The following is a 19923-nucleotide window of genomic DNA, read 5'->3' on the forward strand; positions in this document are numbered from 1 at the left end:
ATTCCAAGGCTTTAGGAGTTAAGTAACTTGCCCGAGGTCACACAGCTGCAAAGCCTTGGATTTTCCCAGCCCGCTGTGCCTTCTTGTTACAAGGCCATTTTCACACCCTTTCCTCCCACCACCCGAGGCAAAATCAACCCACCTGATTGCAGGCTTTTCCTGCCCTTGCCACATCTGAGACTCAGCTCTTCTGGGGGCATTGCCCCCACCCTGATGCTCCAGGCTTTCCCCAACCTTATCTCTTCTCAGCTCTTCAGCTGTCTTTTAAAATAAGGGCTTAAATATTGTAAAAAAAAAAAAAAAAGGGTCTGTGTTCCCCACCCCTCCCCTGCAACTCTCTCCCTTCTTGACTTAGCTTCCAGGTCTCCATCACGTGGCCTTGGCCTCCATGCCAGATAAACCTCTGGCCTTATCTCGGTGTCCACCCCAGGAAAGCCTCCTCGCTGCCCAGGTGGTTCTCACCTTCACTTGAAATTACCTTTGGTGCTCCTGCCTAGCCTGTGGTCCCCACTGAAAACATCTGTGGTATTTAATGAGTTTTTAAAATTTTTTTTTTTCAACGTTTATTTATTTTTGGGACAGAGAGAGACAGAGCATGAACGGGGGAGGGGCAGAGAGAGAGGGAGACACAGAATCGGAAACAGGCTCCAGGCTCTGAGCCATCAGCCCAGAGCCCGACGCGGGGCTCGAACTCACGGACCGCGAGATCGTGACCTGGCTGAAGTCGGACGCTTAACCGACTGCGCCACCCAGGCGCCCCTTTAATGAGTTTTTTAAAAATTACAATGAGAAATCTTTAGAGAAATTATTGGCTCCTCCCTCATTTCTTTTAAGCATGTGGGCCATCAGAGGCCAACGAAAGCATCTTTTTCCTTGCTTCTGTCCGTGTCTGCCCAATTCTGTGGGGGCTGGGAGGAGACAAGCATTTGTCCTAAAACTCTGAACTCTGCATGTTAAACTACACATTTAAAAAATGAGATTAAAGTGGACAATTACCTGCAAAGATATCACTTACCAAAACTATTCAAAAAGTAGAAAATCCAGGGGCCCCTGGGTGGCTCAGTCGGGTAAGCATCCGACTTCCACTCAGGTCATGACCTCACAGTGCGTGGGTTCAAGTCCCACATCAGGCTCTGTGCTGACAGCTCAGAACCTGGAGCTGCTTCGAATTCTCCCCCTCTCTCTGCCCCTCCCTGCTCACATGCTCTCTCTCTCAAAAATAAATAAACATATACAAAATTTTTTTAAAAAGTAGAAAATCCAAATACACTTATACATTAAAGTTTGAATCCAAATAAAAATTTCTACAAAACACTGCCCCAAGCCCACATGTCCTCACAGTCACTTGTATTACCCTCAAGGAACAAAAAAATCTCTACCTTACTCGAGTTCCAAAACAAGCTTCACCAATTTGTACAAGGCTAGTCACTAGCCATGGCTAGTATAACCCTGATCCAAGCCAGAAAGAACGGCAGAAATAGGAAACCGACCGTCCAATTTCATGTATTTAGATGTGACAGTTTTATGAAACATCCATTAGCTAATCAAATGCAGCAATGTGGGGGAAAACATTACCAAGTAGCATTTATCCCAAGAGGAAAGGATGTCACGACCATTAGAAGATAGCAATAGAATATACACAGCTTAAAGAAGCAAAACCATATGGTCATCTCAATAGATTCAGGAAAAAACAAGTGGTTAATCCAACAACTATTTTATGAAAGTACAGTCTTCCCTTGGGTTCCTGACCCCCCACCCCCACCCCCGGAAACAGACCCTTGTAATTATCCCACCAGAGGGCAGAGGGGTGAGTGAGCTGGGGGATGTATACTCCAGTTCCCAAGAGAAAGTCATTGCTGGCAACTGACCCTGGAGCTTTGAGTCCTCAGCATGTTCAGCTTTCCCTTTGCTGGGCCAAAGTGGCCTTCCTAGGTTTGGGGAGGATCAGAGGAGGCCTCGGGCCCAGAGAAGATGATTCTGGCATTTGAATGTGGACCCAGGCAACCTGAAAGGTCTAAGATGGGGGGCGGGGGGCACACTGAGCACACTAGAAACAGAAGAGAATTACTTTACTCCGTTTTCTGTTGCAGTGGCACCTGCGTGGCTCAGTCGGTTAAACGTCCGACTACCTCCCAGGTCATGATCTCGAGGTGTGTGAGTATCAGCCCCATGTCAGGCTCTGTGCTGACAGCTCAGATCCTGGAGCCTACTTTGGATTCTGTGTCTCCCTCTCTCTCTGCCCCTCCCCTGCTTGCACTCTGTCTCTCTCTCTCCCTCTCTCTAAAAAATAAACTTGAAAAAAAATCTGTTTTCTGCTGTTAAGAAATTTACCAAACCAAACAAAAAAACATATCCTTCTTAGTGTGAGATGTTCGAAGAATTTCCTTTATTTCAACAACATGGATGGAACCAGAGTGTATTGTGCTAAGCGAAATAAGTCAGTCAGAGAAAGACAAATAGCATATGATTTCACTCATACGTGCAATTTAACAAAACAGATGAACATAAGGAAAGGGAAGCAAAAAAAGATAAATACAGAGAGAGAGAGACAAACTGTAAGAGACTCTTAAATGCAGAGAACAAACTGAAGGTTGCTGGTGGGGTGTTAGGTAGGGGGATGGGCTAACTGGGTGATGGGTATTAAGGAGGGCACTTGTTGAGATGCTATATGTAAGTGATATATAACACTGGGTGTTATATGTAAGTGATGAATCAATAAATTCTATTCCTGAAATCATTATTATGCTATATGTTAACTAACTTGGATTTAAAAAGAAATTCCCTTTAAAGTCAGAACCAAGGACAAGGATGTCCTCTATCAGTATTTTTTTTTCCAGAATAAAAAAGACAAAGAAAAAGAAGAAAAGTGAAAGAATTGGTAAGAAAACAAAAACCTTTCACTATCTACAGCTATATACGAGTAATGCTGTGTCGTCAAAAGTTGCCCCAAATTTTAGTAGGTTAAAACCACAAACATTCATGATCTCAGACACTTCCTGAAGATTAGCGGTCCAGAAGTGACAGGGTGGTCCTGGCTCAGGGTCTCTCCTGAGGTTGTAAGCAAGTCCGTGGCCAGGGCTGCGCTAATATGAAGGGAGGAAAATCCACTTCCAAGTTTATTCACAGATACTGGCAAGAGGCTCTGATTTTCACCATATGGGTCTTTCCATAGAGAGGGCTGCTCACACAACATGGCAGCTGGCTTCCTCCACAGTGAGTGATTTGAGAAACTGAGAAAGATAGAAAAGCCAAGATGGGAGCCACAATCATCATCTTCTTCTTCTTCTTCTTCTTCTTCTTCTTCTTTTTAAAATTAATTTATTTTGAGAGAGAGACAGCACAAGTGGGGGGGGGGGGAGAGAGAGAGAGAGAGAGAGAGAGAGAGAGAATCTCAAACAGACTCCACACTGTCAGCGCAGAGCGTGATGTGGGGCTCGAATTCACAAAACCATGAGATCGTGACCTAAGCCAAAACCAAGAGTCAGAGGCTTAACCGACAAAACCACCCAGGCGCCCCAGCCACAATGGTCTTAAAATAACCTCATCTGAAAAGTGACATACCCTCCTTAATGGCATATTCCACTCATTCCTAGTGAGTCACTATGTCCAGCTCACTCTCAAGGGGAAGGGACTAAAAAGGACCTGAGTAGCAGGAGGTGAGATCATGGGGGTCATCTTAGTGGCTCCCTGCCACAGTACATACAGGAAGTGGAATTACAAATACATGGAAAAGGGGGTGGGCTCTTTATTAAATGTGACTGGGAGGATTGGTTATTCACATAGAGAAAAGCACCAGTGAGATCCTTAGCTCAGACCACACTCAAAATAAATTCCAAGGGGATTAAAGACTTAAATATTAAAAGTAAAACTTGTGGAGGAAAATTCTGGAGAATTATCTTTATGCCTTCTGGATAGGAAAGAATGCCTAACAAGATTGAATATTGTCAAATTTAATTACATTAAAACATAAAGCTTTTGTACAGATATATTGAAAACTCATACAGTCATGGAAAGCCATAAATAAGGTGCAAAAGAAAAGCTACAAACTTAGATAATACTCGTAATGTATATAATTGAGAAAGAATTGGTACCCCAGATATTTCTTTAACCTACAAATAATAAGGACGAAAATCTAAAGGTAAACAAGCAAAGGAATGGTTTCTATGACCAATAAACACGTGAGACACATAAACAGAAAAACACTCAGTTTCTGGGACACCTGGGTGGCTCGGTCGGTTAAGCGTCCAATTTCCTCTCAGATCATGATCTCGTGGCTGTGGGTTCGAGCCCCGCGTCAGGCTCTATGCTGACAACTCAGAGTGTGGAGCCTGCTTCAGATTCTGTGTCTCCCTCTCTCTCTGCCCTCCCCTACTCATGCTCTGTCTTTCTCTCTCTCTCAAAAATAAATGAACGTCAAAAAAAAAATTTAAAGAGAAACACCCAGCTTCTTCAGTACATAAGGAAATGCATATTAAAACATAATGAGATACCATTTACATCCTTTAGACTGGCAAAAACTAACAAACCCGGCTATATTAATCAGGAACACATTAGACTACGAGTAACAGAAGATCTAACAGTAACTCAGACAATTATGAGATTCTTTTCCTCGCATAACAAGAAGTTTGGGGAAGTCTGGAGGTGACCAACTGTGGGCACCGGTTCCGTAGCTCAACCACACGATTGTAAGGTAGCTGGTGTGCCTCCCAGCATCTCACCCAGTTTTAAAGCCAGAATCAAAGAAGAAAGACCAAAGCTAAACCATTGATCCTCTTTGTCAGAAAAGCAAAAGCTTTAAAATCCGGCCAGCCAACTTTTGCCATATAAAGTATTTCAAACATCCACAAGAGAACCGAGAATGATGTAACAACACTTATGCGCCTGCAGTCAATTCGTAATGCTGACATTTGGCCAATGTTGCTTCTAATTATTCTTCTTTAATAAAGCATGGGAGGGGCGCCTGGGTGGCTCAGTCGGTTGAGCATCCGACTTCAGCTCAGGTCACGATCTCGCGGTCTGTGAGTTCGAGCCCCGCGTCAGGCTCTGGGCTGATGGCTCAGAGCCTGGAGCCTGCTTCCGATTCTGTGTCTCCCTCTCTCTCTGCCCCTCCCCCATTCATGCTCTGTCTCTCTCTGTCTCAAAAATAAATAAATGTTAAAAAAAAAATTTAAGGGGCGCCTGGGTGGCGCAGTCGGTTAAGCGTCTGACTTCAGCCAGGTCACGATCTCGCGGTCCGTGAGTTTGAGCCCCGCGTCGGGCTCTGGGCTGATGGCTCAGAGCCTGGAGCCTGTTTCCGATTCTGTGTCTCCCTCTCTCTCTGCTTCTCCCCCGTTCATGCTCTGTCTCTCTCTGTCCCAAAAATAAACAAACGTTGAAAAAAAAAAATTAAAAAAAAAAAAAATTTAATAAAGCATGGGAGGCACAGTGTCCAGAGCTATGTTCCATGGCTACAGATGAAAGGGAGACGAGAATGTTGGTATTTGGTTGTCCCATCCATCTCTGCGATACAGATAAGCTATGCAGAAAGGGCTAGAACGTTACCCGGTCAGCCAGCCCATGGTGTCTAAAACACCAACGCAGTGAAAGGTGGCGAGAACTCGAACACCGAAGAACACTTACACGTGTTTGTCAAAAGCATCAATTGGCCCCGAAAACCCTCTCCTCCGTATTTGCAAGATGTGAAATGCTCACACCTGTGCACAAAGACCTGCAAATGTTCATTTCAGCTTTTCTTTTGTGACAGCCAAAAATTGGAAACAGCCTAATTGTTACTCGGTGGGCAAACTAACAAATACATTTCACGATATGCCATCAAAGGAACACGACACAGCTATTTTTTTTTTTCAACGTTTATTTATTTTGGGGACAGAGAGAGACAGAGCATGAACGGGGGAGGGGCAGAGAGAGAGGGAGACACAGAATCGGAAACAGGCTCCAGGCTCTGAGCCATCAGCCCAGAGCCCGACGCGGGGCTGGAACTCACGGACCGCGAGATCGTGACCTGGCTGAAGTCGGACGCTTAACCGACTGCGCCACCCAGGCGCCCCACAGCTATTTTTTTTTTTAACATTTATTTATTTTTGAGACAGAGACAGAGCATGAACGGGGGAGGGGCAGAGAGAGAGGGAGACACAGAACCAGAAGCAGGCTCCAGTCTCTGAGCCGTCAGCCCAGACAGAGCCCGACGTGGGGCTCGAACTCACGGACCGCGAGATCGTGACCTGAGCTGAAGTCGGACGCTTAACCAACTGAGCCACCCAGGCGCCCCAACGACACAGCTATTAAAACGAGTGAACTCAGCTGGGGTAAGTCAACCCGCATCAGCCTGTGAAACTCGGCTAAGTTACAGAGGGGAGTTGCAGAAAGATACGTAGGGTGTGGTAGCATTTGTGTACAATCAAATGCCCATGAAATGATTGTGTGTTTGTGCATTCCTACCTTTGTAATAAAGGCGTAAATAGAATACAGGGGAGGAAACACCAACTTCATGGCAGCAGCTCTCCCCAGGAAAGGAAAGAGAACCGAAGCGGGAGGAAGAAACTATACCTTTTCTGTGTTAAGGACAAAAAGGAAGGAAAAAAAAGGATCTGCAGCGAATTTGTCAAAACGCTAGCATTTGTTATATCTGAGTTGTACATTCCTAAGTGCTGCATTATTTTTATACTTCTTTGGAGATTTAAAATACTTCATAAACTAAAAATCAAGGGAAGAAATGTGACATTTCTTGCAAAGTAGGACTGCTCAGTCTTTCATGGGCACACGAATCCTCCTCCCCCGGATCCTGCTAAAATGCAGATGGTGAACCATCGGGGCCTGGGGTGAGGCCTAAGGCTCTGCATTCCTAGCAAGCTCCGGTAATGGGGTTGCTGGTCAAGGGCCCCACTTTGAGAAGCAGTGTTCTAGAAAATTCTGCCCCAGGTCTCCCTAGGTGGGAACGAGGGGCCCAGTCCTGAGATCAGAGGCTGCAGATGCAGAGGGTGCCTGAGGCCTTCCTGCCTATTTTAGGATGAGCTAGAAGCTTGATGTGTCCTAAAAACCCTCTTTCAGTCTTTCCACAGCTGCCTCCAGTGAGATTTTTCCACCCTGCCTCCTTTTTAACCTCCTTGCTGATTATTTTTTCATGCACGGGTTTGGCTTCAGTTTCTTTTACATCTTTGTAAACCCCCCTTTCATTGTGCATTAGCTTTGTGTTTCTCCCTTGATTGTTCTTTTTAAAACTCCTAATCTTACTTTGCAGGATTTTAAGCTGTAGTCTTACCCTGCTTTGTCTTCTTCCTTGGCCTTAAATTTGCCTTCCATTTTAAACCATCACTGTTTCTTTGATCTACTTTATCCCTTTATTTTCACTGGCTCTCTGTCGCCCACTCCCAGCTTTATTTTTCCCGTGCTAATTTTCAGTTTCCCTTTTCTTTCTAGCTCTTCTGATTTAATCCTCGGTTTTTTGTTTTTTTTTTTTTTAATGCCCACCAACTGGTGCCCCACTGAGGCCGTGCCGTGTGCTGGTGACAGCCTGAATTCAATCTCCGCCTCCCTCCCCGTGGCCGTGAAGTGTTGGACCAGTAGCTGAACTTCTCTGTGCCTGTTTCCTCATACGCAAAATAAGACTGAGAACACACTTACCTTTAGGGCTATAGGGAGAATGAAACGTGTTAATACATTAGGACAGTGCCTTACTCAAGATAAACACTTACAGACATGTTACCGCCTATTCGCATTTATATAGTATGGTATTCAGCCTCCAAGATGGTCCCCAATGACCCTTACTCCAGGTATTCCACTCCTTGTGTGGTCCCCTTCCTAGCGAATGGAGTGGGCGGTGAGCTGTGTAACAAATAGGACATTATAGAAATGGGGGTGGATGGCTTCTGCGGCTTGGCTTATGTCATCGTGGACATCTTGTGTCACTCATTCTGGAGGAAGCCGGCTGCCACGTCCTGAGGGAACGAGGCCTTGTGCCAATGACCCTGTGAGCCATGAATTGGATTCTCCTGCTCTGTTAAGACTTCAGAGGGCCGCAACCCCCTGAGAGACTGAGGCAGAAATGCCCAGCTAAGCTGTCCCCAAATCCTGAACCCACGCATGAAACTATGTGAGATAATGAATGTTTTGTTTTCAAGTTGTTTAACATTTATTCATTTTTGAGAGACAGAGACTTGAGAGACAGAGCGTGAGTGGGGGAGGGGCAGAGAGAGAGGGAGACACAAAATCCGAAGCAGGCTCCAGACTCTGAGCTGTCAGCACAGAGCCCGACGGGGGGCTCGAACCCACGAACCGTGAGATCGTGACCTGAGCTGAAGTCAGATGCTTCACCAACTGAACCACCCAGGCTCCCCGAGATAATGAATATTGATAGTAGTGTTTAAATTTTGAGGTAACTTATTGTGTATTAATAGATAACCAATACACGTAGCTTTCGAATTTTCTCATTCGATTCATTTTTTTAAATTTATGTAATCCCTCAACTTTCATCATGATTTGAACCCCCTTTTCTTTTCAGGACTTACTTTCACAATGACTGGAAGAGACTGAGGCACAGAGACTTCTTTAGTCCCAGCTTCCCTGTGGCCCCCCGAACTCGACAGCCCTGAAAGATTCTCAGGTCTCTCAGAAGATGGAAAAATGACCACTTCAGTTCTCCACAGGACCACAGGCCCCAACACGCACATTTGTTTTGCAAGAACGGTGTTGGGGGCTTCTACCCCACAAGCATCGTGTGAAAAACTACACGTCATGAAATCATGGGCTTGGATTGGGGAGGCCGGTGATAAGAGTCCAGATAGGCTGGAGAGGAGCCAGGCGGCTTGGGGTCTCAGCTCAGATGTCTCTGGGAGGGAGGCCAGGGGTTTGGGGTCACATCCTGGGAGGGTCCATGCAGGAGCTGGCCTCAGGAGCTTAAAACAGACTCCTTGTTCCCTTTTGTAACCTCGGCTGCCAGACCGGACCAGTTTAGCAAGGGTGGGCATAGTCTTGCCTTTTAGATTATGGGCCATCTTTCCACCTGGAGGAATCTTAAGGCAGGGATCATGGCAGGTCACATGGTATGTGACCCCTGGCAGCACAGCACCGTGATAAGGGGCACCTGCTCTGGAGTTCAAGCAGAGACCCTATCACTTTTGATCTGTGTGTCCTTGGCAGGTACTTAACCTCTTTGTGACTCATTGGCCCCTCTATATATGGGAAAACGATAGATCAGTCTCATCAGGTTGCCATGTGAGGTTTCAAGGACGTAGAATGGGGCCCGGCTCAGTATAAGCACTCAGTCAATGTTAGCTCTTCATTACTCAACCTCGGAGGCACATTAGAAGCACCTGCAGAGGGGTGCCTGGGTGGCGCAGTCGGTTAAGTGTCCGACTTCAGCCAGGTCACTATCTTGCGGTCCGGGAGTTCGAGCCCCGCGTCGGGCTCTGGACTGATGGCTCAGAGCCTGGAGCCTGTTTCTGATTCTGTGTCTCCCTCTCTCTCTGCCCCTCCCCCGTTCATGCTTTGTCTCTGTCCCAAAAATAAATAAAAAACGTTGAAAAAAAATTTAAAAAAAAAAAAAAAAAGAAGCACCTGCAGATGGTTAAAAACTCTCCAGGCTCGGGCCGCGCTTACATCAGAATCCCTGGGTGGGGATTTTAAAGCTCCAGGGTGATTCCATTGAGAAGACAGAGCCCGAAAATGAACCTTCACATATATAGTCGAAGGTTTTGGTTTTTGTTTTTAATGTTTTATTGTTGAGAGAGACAGAGAGACAGAGCACAAGTGGGAGAAGAGCAGAAAGAGAGAGAGAGAAGGAGACACAGAGTCCGAAGCAGGCTCCAGACTCTGAGCTGTTGGCACAGAGCCCAACATGGGGCTGGAACTCACAAGGGGTGAGATCATGTCCTGAGCTGAAGTCAGACGCTCAACCGACTGAGCCACTCAGGCACCCCTCAAATGTTTTTTTTCTTTCCCTAAGTTTATTTATTTATTTTGAGAGCAAGAGGGAAGAAGGGGCAGAGAGAGGAAGAGAGAGCATCCCAATCAGGCTTTTCAATGCAGGATTTGAACTCACAACCTGGGAAATCATGACCTGAGCTGAAACCAAGAGTTGAACGCTTGACCAAGTGAGCCACCCAGGCACCCCTAGAGTCAAATAATTTTGACAAAGGTGCAAAGACTATTAAATGGGGGAAAGGAGAGTCTTTTTAAAATATGGTGCTGGGATCAGGTGCCTGGGTGGCTTAGTCGGTTAAGCGTCTGACTTCAGCTCAGGTCATGATCTCCCAGTTCATGAGTTCAAGCCCCATGTCAGGCTTTGTGCTGACAGCTCAGAGCCTGGAACCTGCTTTGGATTCTGTGTCTCCCTCTCTCTCTGCCTCTCCCCCACTCACGCTCTGTCTCTCTCTCTCAAACTGAAATAAACATGAAAAAAATTTTTTTAAGTATCATGCTAGGAAAATTGGATAGTCACATGCCAAAAAATGAAGTTAGACCCTTACCTAACACCATGTACAAAAAATTAATTCAAAATGGATTGGAGACCCAAATATAAGAGCTAAGACTATAATATTCTTCATAGAAAACATAGGAGGAAAGCGTCATGATATTGGATTTGGTAATGGTTTCTTGGATATGACACCAAAGGCACAGGCAGGAAAAGGAAAAATAGATAAATTTGGACCTCATCAAAATTAAATTTTGTGCAATATAGGACACTGTCAACAGAGGGAAAAGGTAACCCACAGAATGGGAGAAAATATTTGAAAATCACATATATGAAAAAGATTAATATCCAGAACGTATAGCAAACAACTCTACAACACAAAAACAACCATGATTCAAATACAGACAAGGGACTCGAACGGACATTTCTCCAAGAAAAATATACAAATGAGCATTAAGTGAAGCACATGAAAAGATCCTCCACATCACTAGGCACTAGGGAAACGAAAATCAAAACCACAGTGAGATACAACTTCCCACCCATTAGGATGGCTGTACTTAAACAAAAAGGAAACAAAACAGAAAACAAGTGTTGGTGACAATGTGGTGAAATTTGAACCCCTGTGCATTATTGACGGACATGTAAAATGGGGCAGCCGCCACAGAAAACATTATATCGGTTCCTCAAAAAACTAAAACATAGGGGCGCCTGGGTGGCGCAGTCGGTTAAGCGTCCGACTTCAGCCAGGTCACGATCTCGCGGTCCGTGAGTTCGAGCCCCGCGTCAGGCTCTGGGCTGATGGCTCAGAGCCTGGAGCCTGTTTCCGTTTCTGTGTCTCCCTCTCTCTCTGCTCCTCCCCCATTCATGCTCTGTCTCTCTGTCTCTCTCTGTCCCAAAAATAAATAAATGTTAAAAAAAAAAAAAAAAAAAACTAAAACATAAAATTACCATAGGATCCAGCCATTTCATGTCGGGCTGTATAACCAAAATAATTGAAAACAGGGTCTTGAAGAGATATCACACCCATGTTCGTAGCAGCATTATTCGTAATAGCTAAAACAGAAACGAAGTAGAGGCCACCCAAGGGTCCAAGAGATGAATAAACAGACTGGAAAAATGGAATATTGTTGAGCCTTAAAAAGGAAGCCAATTCTGTGACATGCTGGAACACAGATGAACTTGAGGACATTATGCTAAGAGAAACAAGCCAACGACAGCAGGACAGATACTGTACGTTCCTACTTTTTCGAGGCGCCTACAGCGGTCAAATTCATCGTAGAATGGTGGTTGCCAGGGTCTGAGGGGAGGAGGGAATGGGGAGTTGTTGTTAAACAGGTATAGACTTCCAGTTTTGTCAAATAAAAAGAATTTTGGAGGGGCGCCTGGGTGGCTCAGTTGGTTAAGCGGCCGACTTCGGCCCAGGTCACGATCTCGAGGTCCGTGAGTTGGAGCCCCGCGTTGGGCTCTGTGCTGACCGCTCAGAGCCTGGAGTCTGTTTCAAATTCTGTGTCTCCCTCTCTCTCTGACCCTCCCCCATTCATGCTCTGTCTCAAAAATAAATAAACGTTAAGAAAATTAAAAAAAAAAGAATTTTGGAGGTTAGATACACAATAATGTGTGTGTGTTTAACATTAGTAAACTATACGCTTAAAATGGTAAGTTAGTAAATTTTATGTATATTTTTTCCACAATTTTTAACTTAACCAATCAACCCTAGAGAGAACATGTAATATGCTGAAAATTGATTTTTGGTAAATTATGTGAAAGGAGAAATTAAATATATCCTCCTAATTACTAATCGGTTATCCTAATATGATTTACTGAACAGTTCTTCCCTGTTCTTTTGTGTTATTTTGTGGAACGTGTTATTTCCTTAATTTTTAAAGATTCTGTGAATCTGTGGGTTCTTTTATAAGCCCCCAGTATTTTAAATCCTTTAATGCTTAAAATCTTGGATATTCGTGTGATCGCTCCTTAATGATACACCTGCCAGAGACTTGTCTGTTCCATTAATCTTTTCAAATGATTCTTTTTTTAATGTTTATTTCTTTTTGAGAGAGAGACAGAGACAGACTGTGAGCGGGGGAGAGGCAGAGAGAAAGGGACACACAGAATCTGAAACAGGCTCCAGGCTCTGAGCTGTCATCACAGAGCCCAACGAGGGGCTCGAACTCATGGACCGCGATATGACCTGAGCCAAAGTCGGACGCTCCACTGACTAAGCCACCCAGGTGCCCCCAAATAATTCTTTTTTTAAAGTTTATTCATTTTTTAGTAATCTCAACACCCCACATGGCGTTCAAACTCACCACCCTGAGATGAAGAGTCACACATTCTTCTCAATGAGCCACCCAGGTGCCCCTCAAATAATTCATGTTTTTAGTTTAACAATCTTCATTTTTAAAAATTTTATTTTTTTTAATTTTTAACGTTTATTTATTTTAGAGAGAAACAGAGACAGTGAGTGGGGGGAGAGGCAGAGAGAGAGGGAGACACAGAATCTGAGGCAGGATCCAGACTCTGAGCCGTCAGCACAGAGCCCGATGGGGGGTTTGATGACCTCGCTGAACTAAGCCACCCAGGCACCCCCCAAAATTTTTTTTTTTCAGAGAGGAAGCAGGATTCATCGGTGGGCATGAATAGGGAGGGGTAGTGCTGAGTTTCCCATGAGTGCAGAGCCCGCCATTTGTCCAAGGGGCCACGATCAGGGATCTATTTCACCCCACAGCCGTCTGCGATGAGTCGCTTTTCATTCACCATGTCTTCAAATTCGTCGGCGTTAGACTCGGGAATGCCCCACTTCTTGGAAACGTGGATCTTCGGGCGGCCAGGGAACTTGAACTTGGCCCTACGTAGGGCCTCAGTCACCCGCTCCTGGTTTTGCAACTTGGTACGGATGGACACGATGACTTACTTGGCCAGTGTGGACCCCGGCCACTGTGCCCTGGGGCTTTCCAAGGCACCTGCATCCCTGTCCGGAGCCTGTCAGCTCCAGCAAGAAACGTCTTGTGGATACGGATGACGTGGAAGGGGTGGAGCCGACCCCCCATGTGAAAACCATCTTTGCCACAGCTTTTCACCGTGTACTTGTTGGCACAAATGCGGGCAGCCTCCAGGGCTTCAGAGGGGAGCTGCTCATATTCATCTGACACCACGTGGCCACATGGCGGGAACTCGTCCCCTTTGGCCTTCTTGCGCCCCATGTCAAAGATGCGGATCTTAGCATCAGGGACACCTCTGCAGACTTCTTTAGGAATAAACATGCCAATATTAATATAGATTCTTATTTTTCTACTTTAATCCCTAAGATAGCATACTATCATACTGTTCGGCAATTTCCTTCTTTCGTGTAACAATGGATCTTGACAGTCTTTCCACGTCACTCCTGAGAAAACGACCATGTTCTTTTTAAGAACATAATTGCATAGTGTTTCACTGTATGTTAGGCATGGTGTATTTTTGAGCTCTGGCGTGTCTGAGAATAAGCTTCTTTTCCCCTCATACATGTAAAATCCTTGGGTCCCAGGGTATTCCTCCTTAAAACCTTGCAGATGCTGTGATCAACACCAGGCTGATGTTTGTTTCTTTGTTGGTATCTCCATCTTTTCTACCTGCATCCTATCTTTTTCCTCAAAGTTTAGGTACTTTAATGGGATGTCTTTAGATCTTTTGTTGATTCTATTCCGAAGACAGTAAGCTCTTTTATCTGCATATTTTTAAATCTCAGGATAATTTTATTCTCACATAACTTCAATTATTAGGTCTAATTCACATGTTCTGCTCTCCTCTTCAGAAATACTAATCATATTTTTACTAGCACATCATACTAGGGTTTGGGGGTTCCTATTTCAGAAAAACAGATTATCAATGGCTTAAATAAAATAGAGGTTTATTTTGTTCACATAAAGAAAAGTCCAGGGATAAGCAGTTGCTAGTCTTGGTTCGGTATTTTAAGGATGTTGGAATCTAAAGCCCTGATTCCCTTGGCCTTTTCCCTCATGGTCAAAATATAGCTGCTACAGCACCAGCCATCACATCCCTGATCCAGTGAGAAGAAAGGTGAAAGAAGCCAGGAGGAGGAAAGGATGGTACCTGTATCAGGAAACCAAGGGGCCCCTGACAGGCTCAAAGAGTATGTGACTCTTGATCTTGGGGCTGTGAGTTTGAGTCCCACCTTGGGTGTTGAGATTACTTTCAAAAAAAAAAAAAAAAATCTTAAAAAAAAAAAAAAAAAAAAAAAAAAGCAAAACTGTCCCAGCAAACTTCAGCAGAGTTTAGCTTACTATCTCCTGGGCAGAACTGTGTCACAAATCCACATTTGAAGAATGTTTATTTTTTAATTTTTTTCATATTTATTTTTCTTTTGGGGGGGAGGGGCAGAGAGCAAGGGAGACACAGAATCTGAAGCAGGCTGCAGGCTTCAGGCTCCAAGCTGTCAGCACAGAGCCTGATGCGGGGCTCGAACTCATGAACCCCAAGATCATGACCTGAGCCAAAGTCAGACGCTTAACTGACTGAGCCACCCAGGTGCCCCTGGTGAGTGTTTTTTTAATGCCACCTCCAACAAAACTAGGATTATGTCAGTACAGGAAAGGAGAGTGTGGATAGTCCTATTGTGTCTCTGGCAGAACTATGTGTTCTCTGGCTTCTAATCCTTTGCAGCTATCATTTTCTCAGATCTTTTTCCCTCCCTTCTAGGTGAACTTTCAAAGGACATTCTCCAAAATGGATTTTAATTCTGTTCTTGGATTTTAGTTTTCCTGTAATATTTTCTGATCTCATTCATCTTTCCCCTTCTAACTTACCCTACTCTCTTTTCATCTTGTTTTTTTTCTGTGTGACTTTTTTTTTTTTAATTTTTAATGTTTATTTATTTTTGAGAGAGAGAGATACAGAGCATGAGTAAGGGGGAGAGGTACAGAGAAAGGGAGACACAGAATCGGAAGCAGGCTCCAGGCTCTGAGCTGTCAGCACAGAGCCCGACGTGGGGCTCAAACTCACAGACTGCGAGTCGGCCGCTTAACCAACTGAGCCACGCAGGCACCCCTCTCTGTGTGACTTTTTGCTTGCTTCTGACAGAAGCCGGAGTTTCTCCATGTCATGTTATAGTGGACACTTCTGTGGAATGCCTGCTCAGCCCATCACTCTCCCCTCCCCTTGAGGAATAGGCTTCAGGGCATTAGGAGGACCATTTTGATACTATGTTATCCTGCATCCTTAGACCGAGCTGAGTGGACCAATGGCAGTCAATTGACTCATCCTATCAGATTAGATGATCTCCCCCTGGGAGTACAAAATTGGAATTTAAAAGGACTATTTTAATCTGGTTGGAAATAGATGTTATTTCAGGAGTATGAGGCAGGCATCCAGTGGGATGCTGGTAGACGTTTAACAGCCAACTCTTTGTGAAAAATAAATGAGTATATATATAACAAAGCTTACTGATGTATAGCATATAATTTATATATAATAAAATATATAATACTCTATTGCAAATCCCACATAGCCAATTGATTCTAATGGAGAGCTTTCACTCTCCATGATTTTTGCTGAATTCTTGTATTTGTAGCAAAACTTTAGTCATAATTGTTGGATGAGGATAATTCCAACATGAATGTTATGAACATAAATTCTCATTTATGGTGTGTTATCTTAGGAAGGCAAAAATAAAACAACAAAGACCTATTTCAAAACTTTTCTTGTTAGTGATAGAAGGATTTCTTTGCTGCAAAGGGTAATAGTTTTGTAACATTCGCTCAAATTTTTGTGCTATTCCCAATGCAAAGGCTATGGTGCATTAAAAAAAAATTTTTTTTTAATGTTTATTTATTTTTTGAGAGAGAGATTGATAGAGTGAGCAGGTGAGGAGCAGAGAGAGAGAGAAGGAGACACAGAATCCGAAGCAGGCTCCAGGCTCCGAGCTGCCAGCACAGAGCCGGATGCGGGGCTTGAACCCACAAACCGTGAGATCATGACCTGAGCTGAAGTTGGAAGCTCAACCGACTGAGCCACTCGGGCGCCCCTATATAATTTAATATTTTTTTTTTATAAATTTTTTTTAACGTTTATTTAAAAAAAAAAAATTTTTTTTAACGTTTATTTATTTTTGAGACAGAGAGAGACAGAGCATGAAGGGGGGAGGGGCAGAGAGAGAAGGAGAGACAGAATCGGGAAGCAGGCTCCAGGCTCTGAGCCATCAGTCCAGAGCCCGACGCGGGGCTCGAACTCCCGGACCGCGAGATCGTGACCTGAGCTGAAGTCGGACGCTTAACCGACTGCGCCACCCAGGCGCCCCAACGTTTATTTATTTTTGAGACGAGAGAGACAGAGCATGAATGGGGGAGGGTCAGAGAGAGGGAGACACAGAATCCGAAACAGGCTCCAGGCTCTGAGCTGTCAGCACAGAGCCCGACGCGGGGCTTGAATTCACAGACCGCGAGATCATGACCTGAGCCGAAGCCGGCCGCTTAACCAACTGAGCCACCCAGGCGCCCCTATATAATTTAATTTTTAATAACAGGCATGCCTAACAGCCAGTCTACAAAATTCCTGCAAATAACAATGGGCTTTCAAGAGTCTATAAGAACCAGCTCCAGTGCACGGCTGCAGCCAAGCTGTGCGACAGGCCTAGGAAGCAGAGGAGGCCAGTGGGCAGAACCAGAGGGAGAGAGGAAGGGGTGGTGGGAGGAAGGGAAAGAGAAGGAGGAAGAGAAGAATGAGAACAAAGCAAGAATACAAAGAAAGGCAAAGAAGAGAGTGGTTGGGGGACCATGGCGTGCATTCCTTACTTGTCCAACTGCTTGGTTCCAGTCACTCCTTCAGCCTCATGCAATTCTGCATTTCTATATTATAAAGATGTACTTCATATCCTTATCACAAATTCTTCTTTTTCCTTGTGTTTTTTTTTTACACTTTATTAAGACCAAGTTGGTAAATCCAAACCAGCTTAAGATTAATATTTGCTGTTCATGTGGGACATCTGGGTGGCTCAGTCAGTTAAGCGTCCGACTTGGGCTCAGGTCATGATCTCACATTTCATGAGTTCAAGCCCCGCATCCGGCTCTGTGCTGGCAGCTCGGAGCCTGGAGCCTGCTTCAGATTCTGGGTCTCCCTCTTTTCTGCCCCTCCCCTGATCGTGCTCTGTTTCTCTCTCTCTCTCTCCCTCAAAGATAAATAAACATTAAAAAAAAGAAAAAACCTTGCTGTTCATACACTGAATTCTATGTTGAGGACTTTTAGGATACAATGACAAAAGATAAAATATTTATATCAATTAACATTTAGAGTCACAGTGCTAGCCACCCGACGTGTAAACTTCCCCAAATGTCTTTGACCCAAAGTTCTATATGACATGTATAGTGCTTCACCATAACACTGGTGCTTCCTCGCCATGTGCCTGCTTGATATTGAATTATGGAATTGTTTGTAAACGTGGCATTTAACTAAGCTTCTCTGTTTACGAATTCTTCTTGATTTCAACTGAAGTACAGAGCTGTGTGTGGGAGGGCAACGTAGAGTGAGGTTGAGTTTTCTGGTTTGTCGTTTACATATGTTTTGCAGTTGTGTTTAATGATGGTTATAATGTGGGTTACACTTGATTTTAGTCAAAATTATTTACAAATTACATTGTCAAAATTCCAGCCTTTCCTTTGAAGGAGCTGTTCCTTTTCGCGTGAAAAGATAACAATGGTGACGAGGTTTTGTTCTCAAGTGAGACATTAGATCAAAGATCACGCAAGTGGGGGAGAAGGGCAAAGGGAGAGAGGGAGGCGGAGGGGGGAGAGAGAGGGTGGGGGGGGGGAGAGAGAGAGAGAGAGAGAGAGAGAGAGAGAGGGAGAGGGAGAATCTCAAGCAGGCTCCATGCTCAGCACGGAGCCCGACGCGGGGCTTTATTCCACAATCCGGGGATGACGACCTGAGCTGATATTAAGAGTTGGACACTTAACCAAATGAGCCACCCAGGTGCCCCAAGTGAAAGATGATTGAATGAACCCCCACGTATGTATCATCTACCTTCAACAATTACTAACTCCTGGTCCATTTTGCTTCATATACAGACTCTTCTCCCACTGGATTACTGTAAAGGAAATGCCAGACATAATGTCATTTTCATCCACAAATAAAGAAATTTAAAAAAAAAAACGTATTCCCAGTCTTAATTTGGTTTATGCGATCGCACTTAATATTAGTGCCAAATTTTTTTCAAGTTCTATTTATTTTTTAGTGGTCTTTACACCCAACGTGGGGCTTAAACTCACAACCCCGAGATCGAGTTACTTGCTCCGCCCACTGAGCCAGCCAGGTGTCCTCAGTATAATAATCTTAAGCTTCCTCTATTGAGAAATCCTGGGGGCCCTCGGTGGTCACGAATGAATCAAGCCAGATGCCCAGGAAAGACCCCTTTCCTCGTTGAAGCTGTTTTAAGTTCGGAAGCACAACAATGTGTAACACAATTGCAGTTTTCTTTGTGTGGTGTGCCCAGTTTCCAGCCACGCGTCTGCTGAGTCCCCCAAAGCCATTCCTTTTCCTCGGTTTTATTTTTCTTTGGCCCCGCGGTTTTTCCTTTTTACCACTTGGAGCGCCAGATCCCAGGAATCTGTGTTTTTAAGAATCATCGGGGTAGGGGCGCCTGGGTGGCGCAGTCGGTTAAGCGTCCGACTTCAGCCAGGTCACGATCTCGCGGTCCGGGAGTTCGAGCCCCGCGTCAGGCTCTGGGCTGATGGCTCAGAGCCTGGAGCCTGTTTCCGATTCTGTGTCTCCCTCTCTCTCTGCCCCTCCCCCGTTCATGCTCTGTCTCTCTCTCTGTCCCAAAAATAAATAAACGTTGAAAAAAAAATTAAAAAAAAAAAAAAAAGATCATCGGGGTAAACCTTGCATCCGGTACATTTGAAAAAGACCAAGGTGGGAGATCCTTGGACCACACAGAGGCCTCCCCGCTCCACCAGCCCGTGGAGGGACTCTCAAGGATTTCTCTCTGTGTCACCCTCTAGGCCACCAGCGGAGCCTCTCAGCTCTCCCTTTGAAACACATTCAAGAGTCAGATCCCTCCTCACCAAATCCACGGCTACCACACCTCAGTGGAGACAACCATCTTCTGTCCTCTGGATTATTGCAGGAGCCCCCTGATGGGTGCCCCTCACCACCATTGCTTTCCTATAGTCTATTCTATTCTCCACACAACAGCCATACTGGGTCCTTGAAAAGAATCAGATACCATCTCTCTCCTGTTCGAAACCCTCTTTTATGGACTGAATTGCGTCCCCTCAAAATTCCTGTGTTGAAGCCCTAACCCCCCAGTGCCTCAGAATGTGACTGTATTTGGAGACAGGGCCTTTAAGACATAATTAAGTTAAAATTTGGTCATTAGGGCGGGCCCTAATCCAATTATGACTGGTGTCCTTAGAAGAGGGGATCCGGACATAGACACGCACAGAGGGAGGACCACGTGAAGTCACAGAGAGAAGACAGACGCCCCCCTGCAAGCCAAGGAGAGAGGCCTTGGGAGGAACCCACCT

General features: G+C 44.9%; 1 pseudogene; it reads right to left on the bottom strand.

Annotated features, from left to right (window-relative positions):
- LOC125162910 (60S ribosomal protein L10-like) overlaps positions 1-13671 on the bottom strand; it is a 38587-nt pseudogene extending 24916 nt beyond the window's left edge.
- Between the last annotated feature and the right edge of the window lie 6252 nt (positions 13672-19923).

This window comes from Prionailurus viverrinus, chromosome A3 (genome assembly GCF_022837055.1).
Source record: "Prionailurus viverrinus isolate Anna chromosome A3, UM_Priviv_1.0, whole genome shotgun sequence".
Lineage (NCBI taxonomy): Eukaryota > Metazoa > Chordata > Mammalia > Carnivora > Felidae > Prionailurus > Prionailurus viverrinus.